The 11,627-nt window shown below is 48.9% G+C and overlaps 1 long non-coding RNA gene and 2 other non-coding genes across 6 annotated transcripts; all 3 read right to left on the bottom strand.

Moving 5' to 3' along the window:
• Positions 1 to 525: 525 nt before the first annotated feature.
• On the bottom strand, positions 526 to 10,803 carry LOC115638313. 4 transcript variants are annotated; one of them, XR_003997417.1, is made up of 5 exons: positions 10,627 to 10,803; positions 9,730 to 9,811; positions 2,978 to 5,161; positions 1,873 to 2,154; positions 526 to 844 (listed from the first exon to the last, which is right to left on the bottom strand). It is a non-coding gene; the product is annotated as an uncharacterized LOC115638313 (long non-coding RNA). The 4 variants fall into 4 exon arrangements; XR_003997416.1 differs by having other exon boundaries at positions 526 to 2,154; positions 2,978 to 3,053; positions 3,472 to 5,161; XR_003997418.1 differs by having other exon boundaries at positions 526 to 2,154; positions 10,591 to 10,803.
• Positions 2,426 to 2,572, bottom strand: LOC115638440. Its single transcript, XR_003997442.1, has one exon. It is a non-coding gene; the product is annotated as a small nucleolar RNA SNORA79 (small nucleolar RNA).
• Positions 3,324 to 3,401, bottom strand: LOC115638435. The gene has a single exon (XR_003997438.1). It is a non-coding gene; the product is annotated as a small nucleolar RNA SNORD126 (small nucleolar RNA).
• Positions 10,804 to 11,627: the final 824 nt, after the last annotated feature.

The raw sequence follows: 11,627 nt of genomic DNA, 5'->3' as shown, positions 1-11,627 counted from the left end.
TCAAGTTCCGTGAATCTAACACAAAGAGGGAATTTACCTTTCCCTCCCTGCTCTCTTTCCCTTCTCCCCACCAATTCCCTGGTGGACACAGACTCAGTTCCTTTGAGCCTTAACTAGGAGAAAAAAAAAATCAGGCAGGTCTTAAAGCAAAACCTTTAATAAAAAAAAAGAAAGAAAAAATAAAAGGTTTATCTCTGCAATTGAGATGGTAAAAAGTTACAGGGTCTTTCAACTTATAAACAATGGAAAGAAACTTTCTCCAGCAGAAACACAATTTAAGCTACTTCCAGCAAGTACACATATGCAAAAAAGAAAAACAAATTAAAAGACTATAACCGCCTTTTTTCTTACTCACAATTCTGAATAGATAAGAAACTGTAGCAGGGAGATTGGCAAAACCCTGGTTGCACCTCTAGTCCCGTCCAGGACCCAGAGAGAACAACGCACAAACCCAAAAAAACAAAAAGGCTTCCCTCCACCCAGATTTGAAAGTATTTTGTTTCCTGATTGGTCCTCTGGTCAGGTGTTGCAGGTCACTGTTTGTTAACCCTTTACAGGTGAAAGAGACATTAACCTTTAGCTATCTGTTTATGACAGCAGGACACACACATTAGATAGGGGCATTGTTATGGGGGAAAAGGGGTTAATGGCTGCCATTAACCAGTTCTTGAGTCTATAGTTAATTGCAGAGTTGCTTGAATCTGCAGTTGTGCTACACAGCTAGCAGGGGCTCTGTGTATCCATCCAGCTCTCTCTCCCTCTCCACTTTCCCCTTCAGTTTTCCAATTTTCTCCAAAATCAATAGATTCTTGGCCCTCAGCACCTCAAATATTCCCTGAAAAAACTGGAAAGGAGAGCATAGTGTTGAAAAGTGATCACATTACACATGTACAGACAAATACACAGAAATGCTATCAAATTGAGTGAGACTGTCACACACAGTAAAAAGGCAAATCACATGAAAAGAATAAAACTGCAAGTTCTGCATAAGGAGGAGTTCCAAATGATTGACAAATAGGATAATTACAACATTTTTAGATTCATTCTGCTTTAAAAACATGGTTTTGGGGAAATGCTTGTTTTTTTTATGTTCAGCTGAATCCCTACAAACCCGTTAAAACTCTTGATGACCAAATGGCCCATGTTTTCTGGGATGGCCCTGGTTTTGAGGGTCCAGCTTGGCATCTCTGCTCATGACATTGAGATTTTGTCCTGACTTCCATGTAACCCAGGATGTCTAAACTCAAAACCACACATTGCTGAAGTCAGTTCACACAGCCCTAGTGCTCAGCTCCATCTCTCTCACTGTCTCCCTGGTGTTCAACACAAGAGCTGTAATATGTAGGTGATGTGCAGTGATGGCTGCCCACTTAGTGGGAAAGGATCTACATATTTGGGGTGGAGAGAAAAAAGGATTAGAGAGGATGACAACATTAGGAGCATGAAATAAGGGTCTGCGCTGGTGTCAGGCGACTGAGGGAGACGTAGTTTAAATACATTTAGGTTAAGGATTTTCAAGTCTATGGCATATGCCTGTTAAATTCCCATTATTTTTTTTAATGGGAACTGAGAGTCCAAATCCTGTGCACATTTGAAAATCTCAGCCTAATCTAAATGGTGTTGGTAATACAAGACAGACAGTGGACACAGGAAAGTAAATTCACAGAAGAGTGGAAAGTAATTTTGGACCCAGCAATATAAATAGACCAATGTTGATTAACTATCCGTAGCCTCAATTTTGTACAAGTCCACAGATATTACAGTGACTAAGAGCTTTAAAAATATCTGGGATTTTCAAAAAGCGCCTAAAGCGGCATGCCATCTAAAGCCCTTAAGTCTCCTGTGAAAATCCCAACCACAACCACTACTGACCTGGGCTGAATTCAGACCAGTGGATTACAGTTGAGAAAGCTCCATTTCTTCCTCAGTTCTACCACTGAACGTTTTTACAAAAAATACCCAACTTTTACACATCCATTCTAGTTTAATCCTGTTTTTAGTACAGACTTTCCTAGACATAACTTTGAAGAGTCCTTGTAATACAGGTCAGAGAGAGGCCAAAACTTTTATTTTCAGGGCCCAAATTCTCTCTTACAGTTGACATTGATGGAGAGAAAGATACATTTTCCTTGAAGGCTCATCTCAAAATCATCCCTGTAAAGATAAGGAATCTCAGTATTAAAGATGCAGAATGCAGCACACAGTTGCCTCTTGGAAAACTAGATAGCTTAACTGCACTAACCCCTCCAGCTGAGGCCAGCATAGCTCCTACTGCTTCAGCTCAGGCAATCTTTCAGCTCACATTGTAAAATTACTATCTGGTTACCATAGCCCACTGCCCAAAGTTTACAGAGAAATATGTACAGAACAGCTGGTTTTTCAACCCCATTTCTTTCCCAAAAGTCCAGTCCCTCTCTGCCTCTTTGAGTGTCTGACCCCGCAAAATTCAGACGTGCCAATGGATGGCCAAACCCATCCAGGAGCATTCTGAGTGAAGAAAGGCCAAGTTTAATCTGCGATGACACAAAATCTCACTGCCCATGGCTCATGGCAGTAAGAGGAACAGTCATCATGGCCACTCTCCCTTAAATGAGCAGCTCTGAAAGCAACAGGATTCCCTAGAGAGATATACCATGAATTTCCCTAATGAGCAAACCTTTACTAAGTAGTTTCCTTATTAAAATCCTGCAGAAAGGAGTTCCTATCCATGTGTGCAGAAAGATAGGGCTTTCTGAAGGCATCTGCAGCTTCAGGTAATGAAAGATGGCCTGGCAATGTTTGGAAGATCAATTCAGAGACTGTTTGTCACTGAATGAGGAATGCATGGTATACGCTATGCCAGACATTTGTTACTGCTAGGTCTGCCATAGTACCTCTTTCTCGTCCCGTACCTGCCCCCATGGTGACATTGGCCTCAGGTACCAATATGAGGCCATGCTAAGCAACTGGATGGATACGAACTTCCAGCAGTACTTACATCTGTGATTCCTATAAGGGATCCAGGGTGAGGAGTGAGGAGAAACCATCCAATTTTGTTTTTAGAGTTCCTGCCCCTATAGATACAAGGAGGAAATATTTCCAAGTTAATGGAGAGAGAGAGAGAAAGAAGGGAAGGAAAAAAAAAAGCTATCAACTACATGGAAAACCTTTCCTTGTATCTATACTCTTTTCATTTGCACAAAAACCAGAACCAAGTTTCTGAAGAGTTTGCATGGATCTGCTACTTATTCTCCTCACTGTCTGGGACTTATGGTTGCATTGGAGACCATTAGAACATCAGCTTTCCCCCAAGTCAGACCTCAGCTACAGATGTTTGTTTCATTAGTCTGCTTAGGGCATGTGTGTAATCAGGGTAGATCAGGTGAAACACGGACTGAACATGCAGTTCATCACAGCAGACCCCTCCAAGTCCTACAAGTGGCAATGTGGCTGCCCCTCCCACACACAAACCACCAACCAGGACTCTGAAACCTCAAGTGGTTGAGAATTTTAGCTGCTTCCTCATCCAACTGCCTCATGTTCCAACATGGGCTCCCGAGCTTCCCAACTCCACCTGCAAAAAGATGACAGATAAAATCCCCACATGCATAAACAGGTACTAGCCAGTAGAAGCAGGGAGGTGATTTCACCCATGTATATGGCACTGGTGAGTCTGATACTGGATTATCGCATCCAGTTCTGGTGTCCAAATTTTAATAAGGACGCTGAAAAATTAGAGACGGATGCCTTTCTAGGAGGGATGTGTTACTCAAATACAATCAGCGGGATCGCTAGGTGAAGTTCTCCGGCTGGTATTAAACTAGAGCTCAGACTAGGCAATCTAACAGTTTCGTCTGGCCTATAAAGATCTGGCTTTTCAATAAGGCCATACAAGCAGCTTCTAAGGGCACAGCAGTTCCAGCCAGGGAAATGGCACAGTGAAGTTACCTGGAGACGCAGTGAGGTGAGAAGGGCTAGTGCAGGGAACTATTTAAAAGCAGCATGCAGGGATAGGGGGGATAATGGTTGAGTTTTAGAAATGGGAAGGAGTCAGGGAGTCATAGTGGGGATTGCTCTGTGACTTTCTATGTTCCCTATGATGCAGGGAGTCAGTCTATCTAGTTATAATGGTTCCTCCAGGCGTTAAACCTTAACTACATCTACTAGATTTCATTGCAGGCTCAAAATGGGAGAGGGAGTTAATGCGTTTCTCCATCCGCAATGCAGTGGGGTCTGCTCAGGGCACATGTCATCAGGTGAAAGATGGATTGAATATACTCATGGCAGACTCTACCCATGCCCTCAGACCCAGCTGTGACACTACCAGTGACAAAGCACAGAAGGGTCTCATGGGTCTGAGAAGAAATGTCTTGTGGGCCGGGTCTCCAATCAACACCCATCCTCAAGATAGTTGTGTGGTTAAGGCTCTGGACTGGGACATTTGGGCTCAGTTTTCAGCTCTGCCACAGGCTCCCTGGGTGACCTCAAATAAGTCCTTTAAAATCTCTGGTTTGGGTGCCTAACTCCACTGGGCTCCTTTGAAAAATCTCAGCCTTCAGCTCTCCTCATCTGTAATGCTGATACTTCCTGTCTTCCATCCTTTATAACCTAAGCAGACAAAGCCAACAAAATATCTTTGGGACAGGGATGGTCTCTTTAAGTGACTCTACAACCTCCAGCACAGTAAGGCCTCTAGGCAACAGTGTAATATAACTACTAATAAAACAGTGGATGGGCCCATCAAGTCAAGCATCCTGCCTCCATAGGGTGACCAGACAGCAAGTGTGAAAAATCAGGACAGGGGGTGGGGAGGTAATAGGAGCCTCTATAAGAAAAAGACCCAAAAATCATGACTGTCCCTAAAAATCGGGACATCTGGTCACCCTATACCTCCAGCAACACACCTCTGACTACTCCCCACTACCCCTCACAGAGATCAGAGCAAGCCCTGAAAGCACAGGAGCTGATTATCCTTAACTCAGCTCATGTAGGCTGTAAAACCACTCAGTCCCTTTTCTTTAAGGCCCTACTCAGCAGGAGACTCTTACCCCATACTGTCCTGTGTGCTCCAGGTCCAGAATGTTTCATTTCAGCCCATTTTCAACATTAGTTACTTCATTTGTCCTCTTCAGCCCCAATCGTTTTGTGGGGTTGGGGATTCAGTCTCCAGCCTCTTCACCATCTGAAACAGGAAAAGAAACATTCATAAGACCATGATCCACAAACCCTCTTCCTCTGCCCTGCTACTGCAGCTATACTAGAGATCAGAGTTGCTTCTGGACCCATCTAAACCCAAATTCCCCAGCACACCACAGGCTAGTTCTACCTGGGCATAGCTAGGCAGGAAGAGCTAACACTATACAAGGAGGGGAAGACAGCAGGACGAAAATGAAGTCACTTCTAGGTGGAGAGAGACAGCCAGAGCAAGGTGCAACAGGAGAAGGGTGGGGGGGGATATTTCAGCACAACGGTTCTCAACTGGGGGCCCGCAGCTGGTCCATGAAGCAGGGCTGGCATTGGGCTGGCTGGCGCTGTGATAAAAGAAGTTGGGCAGGAACTCCCCCTTTTATGGGCATCCAGCCAGCCAGCAGCTATAAAATCCCTCTTAGTTGCTGTTCTCTAATTGCGCTACCTCTAAAGCAAGGGTGGGCAAACTTTTTGGCCTGAGGGTCGCATCCAGTTTCCAAAATTGTATAGAGGGCTTGTAAGGTGGGGGAGCGGAGGGGGTCTGTGCCTTCCAAACAGCCAGGCATGGCCTGCCCCCCCATCCAACACCCCCCCACCCCACTTCTTGCCCTCTAAGCCCCCACTCCCAGGAACTTCTGCCCCATCTACCACCCCCCTGTTCCCTGACGTCCCCCTGGGACTCCTGCCTCATCCAACTCCCTTTGTTCCCTGGCAGCCCCTGGATCCCCCGCCACACCAACCCCCACCCTTCCTGACAGCCCCCCGGGAACCTCTGCCCCATTCAAACACCCCTTCTCCCTGTCCCCCCCCCGACCCCTGCCCCAGGGGATCCCTGCCCCTATTCAACCCCCGTTCCCTGCACTCTGACCGCCCCAAGCCCTATCCACACCCTCGCCCCAACGCCCACCCCAAACTCCCCTGCCCTCTATCCAACCCCCCGCCCCTGCCATTACCATGCTGCCTGGAGCACCAGTGGCTGGCGATGCTATAGCCACACCGCCAGAGCAGCAGGACAGGAAGCTGCACCATCTGGCTGGAGCCAGCCACGCCACCGTGCAGAACAGAGCACCTGGTCAGGTCAGGCCCTGCAGCTGCACTTCCCCAGGAGCTCACATCCCTATAGCCAGAGCATTGCACTCGGGCAAGCTGAGGCTGCAGGGGAGGGGGAACAGTAGGGGAAACAGGCTGGAGGCGAGCCTCCTGGGGCAGGAGCTCAGGCTGTAGTTTGCCCACCTCTGCTGTACAGAGTTAAAAAAAGTTTCACTGCTATGCATAGGGAAAAAGTAGTGAGTGGGCACCTGGCCAAAAGAGCCAGTGAGAAGGCTAGAACTTTTTAATATTGAAACAAAGATTCCCTTTTTGTCTGTTTGAGGTTGTTCTCCCGGAGAGAGGGGACAGGGCAGAGCTATAGTGTAAGAAGCCTGGGGTCAGGTATGAAAAATCCTCAGTATCATACCTAGAAACTATTAATTTGGAACCCCGAGTAAGTAAGTAGATTAGGAAATGTTTAGGATGATGCATTTTGGTTTCTCTTTTTTTATTGTGGACTCCTCTGTGCTAACCCCAGCTGCTTTTGTTTTGCTTGTAACTATTCTTGATGCTTAATTCTTGTAATTGTTTTTTTAAATCTAGCAAAAGCCTAAATTCCCAGACGTAAATATTAATTAAAAAAAGAAAAAGAATACCTTTAAGAGTAGAATTGGATTTGTGTGTCCGAAGAGGTTTGTGCACATGTTGTTTAACTACCTGGTGGCAAGAACTGATTTCCCCATTTTTTTCCCCTTCTTTCTCAGCTCTTCCCCGGAAGCGGGGAGGAGGGTTAAAGGGCTTGAGGGTACCTCACAGGAAGGAATCCCCAAGTGCGCCTTCCTGGGCCTCAAAAGGGTTCTGCATTTGGGTGGTGGCAGCATCTACCAGTCCAAGGTCAGAGAGAAACTGAAACTAAAGGACTTTAGTACAAGCCTGGAGTGGCATGTATTTGTTTTCAGAATCCTTGTGGGCTCCCCACCTTCTGCACTCAGAGTGCCTGAGTGGGGAATCAGCCTTGAAAGGGGCCTAGGACAGAAAACGCAGAGCCTCGAGCCCCGCAGAGCTAAAGCCCCAAGCTCTGCCGGGCAAATGCCCCTCCTGCTCCCCTGAAGCCCAGACACCCCCCCATCCCTCCCCCCACACCCACTCACCCACCCCTGCTGGACCCTGGAGTTTTTAATAGCATTTTCTGGAGACTTCAGAGAAAAAGGTTGAGAACCCTTGTTTTAGCAGACAGACAATTGGCTAAGCTCCCTACTATGCTTACAAAGAGGGGTGGCATGTTTGTAGAAATTTTGGCAGTGCCAAGAACCCATCCCTGTCCAGACTCCACCTTCCAACCTGCCCAAGGCTCTGGGAGGGAGTTTGGGTGAGGGAGGAGGTCTGGGGTGCAGGCCCTAGGCTGGGGCAGGGGATTGGGGTGCAGGCTCTAGGAAGGAGTTTGGGGATGGGAGGGGTGCAGAGGGATGGGGTGCAGAGCTGAGAGGTTTGGAGTGTGGGGGGGGGCTTAGGGTGAGAGTAGAGATATAGGTAGTGAGGGGTCTGTTTGGGGCTGGCAATGGGGGGCTTGGGGTGTGGGAAGGGCTGAGGGCAAGAGTAGGAGTGGGGACGTGAGGGCTCTGGCTAGGACTGGGGATAAGATGTTTGGGGTGCTGGAGGGGCTCAGGTAGAGGGTGCAGTGGGGGGGTGAGGGCTCTGACTGGGAGTATGGGCTCTGGGGTGGGGCAGGGTTGGGGATGAGTTTGGGGTGCAGGCAGGCTGCTCCACGACAGGGGCCAGAGAGAAGGACTCCCGCCAGCCCTTTCCCTGCCAGCAGCAGAGAGCCCTGGGGGAGGAGCCCCTCAGCAGCACACTCACCCCTACCACCATCACTGCATGTGCTCCTAGGGCCCCTCCCAGGTCCAGGAATCTCCCTCTGCTCCCCCGTGGTGGGTGCTGGGGGGTGCTGCGTGCGTCTCCTCCCCTGTAGTTGCCCCTGACTGTAGCCTCACTAGGGGTGAGGGATGGGACTGTCTCCTTGTCCAGCATGAGGCAGGAGCAGTGACTGAGGGTGGAGGGGCTGTACTGATGGAGGGTCCTGCCGGAAAAGGGAAGGGTCTGAGAGGGAAGGACAGGCTCAGAGTCAGTGTGCCCTGGCAGTGGGAAGTGGGGGCACTAGGACCCTGTGGCAGCAGTTGCTGCAGGGAAGCAGCATGCAGGAGACAAAGACAGAGATGCTGTGCTCTGAGGCCCCGGAAAGGCAAGTGGGCGCAGCAAATAGGGACCACGGGACTCTCTGGCGGGGCCACAGGTGGGACCTGGGGGGGCGCCCAGCCCCAAATGTTGGAAGAGCTGGGCCCCTGGCTCTGAATATTGCCCGAGAACCACGTGGTTATGGCCCTTTTAACGTCCACAGTGAGCAGACAGGATCTCAAATTTTGTTCACACCCCATGCAAGAGACCTGAACAGCTTCAGACCAATAGCATTAATTTCTCTGCAGAGGAAGAGAAGAACCAATCCTGGACGATGAGGATTTAAAATCTGATGTTCACATCACTAAGGCAACACCAGCCTGAAGGCCTCAAGACACTCACAAGCTAGTAGGTTAGCAAGGCCCAAAAGCCACAAGTCACTCCTACTACACTCCATGATCGTAGCTGAATGCTGGATCGGTCAACACAACTGGAAACAGACACTTTGATAAAGTCAGAGCTGAAAAACATCTGCTATAAGCCAAAGGCCAGAGCTGAAGGTTTGACACATCTCAGCCTGCACTAACTGGGGGAAGGGAGATAGATCATGGTCCTGCCTGCCAGACCACCTAACAAGAATACTATAGAGTCCTCGCTCCAGGTTGGAAATTACCAAGGCCGTTCGGGGGGATGGGAGGGCAAGTGGGGCACTTTGCCCCAGGCCCTGGGCCCCCATGAGAGTTTTTCAGAGCCCCTGGAGCGGGGTCCTTCACTCGCTCTGGGGGCTCCGGAAACTCCCGTGGGGCCCGGGCCCCCGGAGCTTCTTCTGCTCTGGATCTTCGGTGGTAGGGGGTCCTTCTGCCCCAGAGCAGAAGGACTCCCCGCCGCCGAATTACTGCCAAAGCGGGACCCGCTGACTAAGTGCCAGGTCTTTGGCGGTAATTCAGCAGCAGGGGCCCTTGCCACGGGTCTTCAGGGCACTTTGGCAGCGGGTCTCAGAGCGGAAGGACCCCCCACCACTGAATTAACACGGAAGGGGGGCCCCCCCACCACTAAAGACCCCAGGCCCCATGAATCCTCTGGGCGGCCCTGGAAATTACCCGTCTTGGTGAAGCCCTTAAAGAGACGTAGACAATTAAAATCCAGGAGTCTCCCTTCTCTACAGCTAGGCTGGACTCCCTTGCTCTAGCCACTGGTTCACACTCCCCCAAAGTTGGGAATAAAACTCAGGGGTCCTGATTCCCAGCCCCCCTCTTCTAACCCACTATAGTTGCTCCTAGATTTCAACAGTTTTGCTGTTATATAGAGTTTAGATCCCTGGGCAAGAGATTGACTTCTTACAGAGGAAGGGGAATCTCATACCAGCTCATTGCTCCCCATATCTGGAACATGGCACTGGTCCAAAGCAATTGTTTCCTCCCAGAAAATCAATTCCATTTTCAGCCTAAAATGAAGGGATACAAACCGTGGTTTAGGATACACAGACCAAAACTTGGCAACCAGAACACATCCAACACCACCACAGCTATTACATTAGAGACAGGAGCAAAATGGAGGTCTGGAGGGACCTTCAGCTCCCATCCTTCCCCCAAACACATCCCCCGCATGAGCAATCTTACCATTGCCAGCAGCGCTTCTGAACCCCAAGTCAAACCCCCTCCCAACTCATTCCACACCCTGAAGGAGGCTGCTAGCCCTAGAACACGTGGTGGAAGTGGGAAGCCACCTTCCTAACCCTGCTCCCCCTGCAGCAAGGGCATCCTTTGTTCAGCCTTCACCGCCTTCCCCCGCCTCCTCCCATGTGCTTTTTCCTCTTAAAGGGACATACACCCGTACACAAAACTCCTGCTGTTTATTATGGTTTGGTTATAGCAGCAGGAACTGGCCCCAGGACTTTGCTCCCCCTCGAGGAGGATTCACTGGATTAAAGGGCAGAATTTAGCTCATGGGTTCGCTCCCGAGCTCTGCAGCACGCTCCCTGCCTGCCCTGAAACAAGTCACCACAGCACATCGGGGGCAGGCGGGGGAGAAGAGATGAGTAATAAACTCTTTCCACAGCACGTGTCGCTTCATGCAGGCCTGAAGAGAAACGCTGCGGCCAGCCACATGGTCATTTATTAAAACCCAGGGACAAATCAGGCCAGCCGTTTCGCCCAGATACTGCGAATTCAATGGGAATTTCAGCACAACCTCACAGTTTTAACAGACCATTTTCCCACTAACCTTCTGCCTTCGACCCCACCTAACTGGGTGACCCACCTGTTTTGAATTCAACAGCCCCAGGGCCCGATTCCCTCCGCCGGAACACCGCTCTCCACCACCTACAGTCTGAGCACGGGGTTCGATCCTAACACGTGGGTGGCCAGCAAACGATTCAAACCGCATTAGAGAACTTGCAACTTCCCCACCACGCTAACCTCGGTCTCGGAGTATAGAAACAGGATACAGGAAGTGCAGTGAGGGTGAAAGAGAGACAGATAAGAGGAAGCGGTAAGTGGGACAGGGAAGAGAGCTGCTTTGCAATTGGCTGAGAACACGAACTAGTCAGTGTTATTTCTCTGATTGAAGTGAACGAGAGGTAGAAACATTAATCCGTGGCTGCAAACCATGTGTCAAAAGACCTTTACAGAGCTGATTTTAGGAAAATGTGTGTGACAGAAACCCGTGGTTTTCTGTGAAATCTCAAAGATTTTTCAGTCTGTATTAGGGAATACAATCTTGAGCCAACATTTGAAAAGCTAGGCTGAAGTTTTCAGAGGCACTGTCCAGAAATCCGTATGTGGGCTGTAAATTGGGCTGACGTTCAAAAGTACTGAGCAACCCTGCTCAGCATTTCTGAAAGTCACGTATTTAGGAGGCTAAATCAGAGTTTAGGAATCTGAATTTAGGCTCCTAGTTTTAAGAAATTTAGCCCTGTAATGGTGGGGTCATTTTGATTTCCAACCCCCTTACAAATAGTGTAATATCAATAAACATATTTCACATTTATATATCACTTTGGATTTTCGTCATTCTGAAGTCCCAGGACTGGAAAATACGAAAAGATAATGGCAGTAGAGAGCCAGGTCGTTTAGGCACCTAAAGATGCTGAAAAGTATCTAGTGGGATTTCAAAAGTACCTAAGTACCCTAACTTCCATAGGCACCTAATACCCTCACAAGCCTTTGACAATCCTAATATATATCCAGATTCAGAGTCAACAAAGGCTAGGGGGAGGCATCTGCAATGCAGGACTTCAATAACATTTGTGGGTAACATAA

Source organism: Gopherus evgoodei, chromosome 21 (assembly GCF_007399415.2).
Source record: "Gopherus evgoodei ecotype Sinaloan lineage chromosome 21, rGopEvg1_v1.p, whole genome shotgun sequence".
NCBI lineage: Eukaryota > Metazoa > Chordata > Testudines > Testudinidae > Gopherus > Gopherus evgoodei.
Note: the sequence above shows the minus strand (reverse complement) of the source record. Positions and strands in the feature narration are given on the sequence as shown.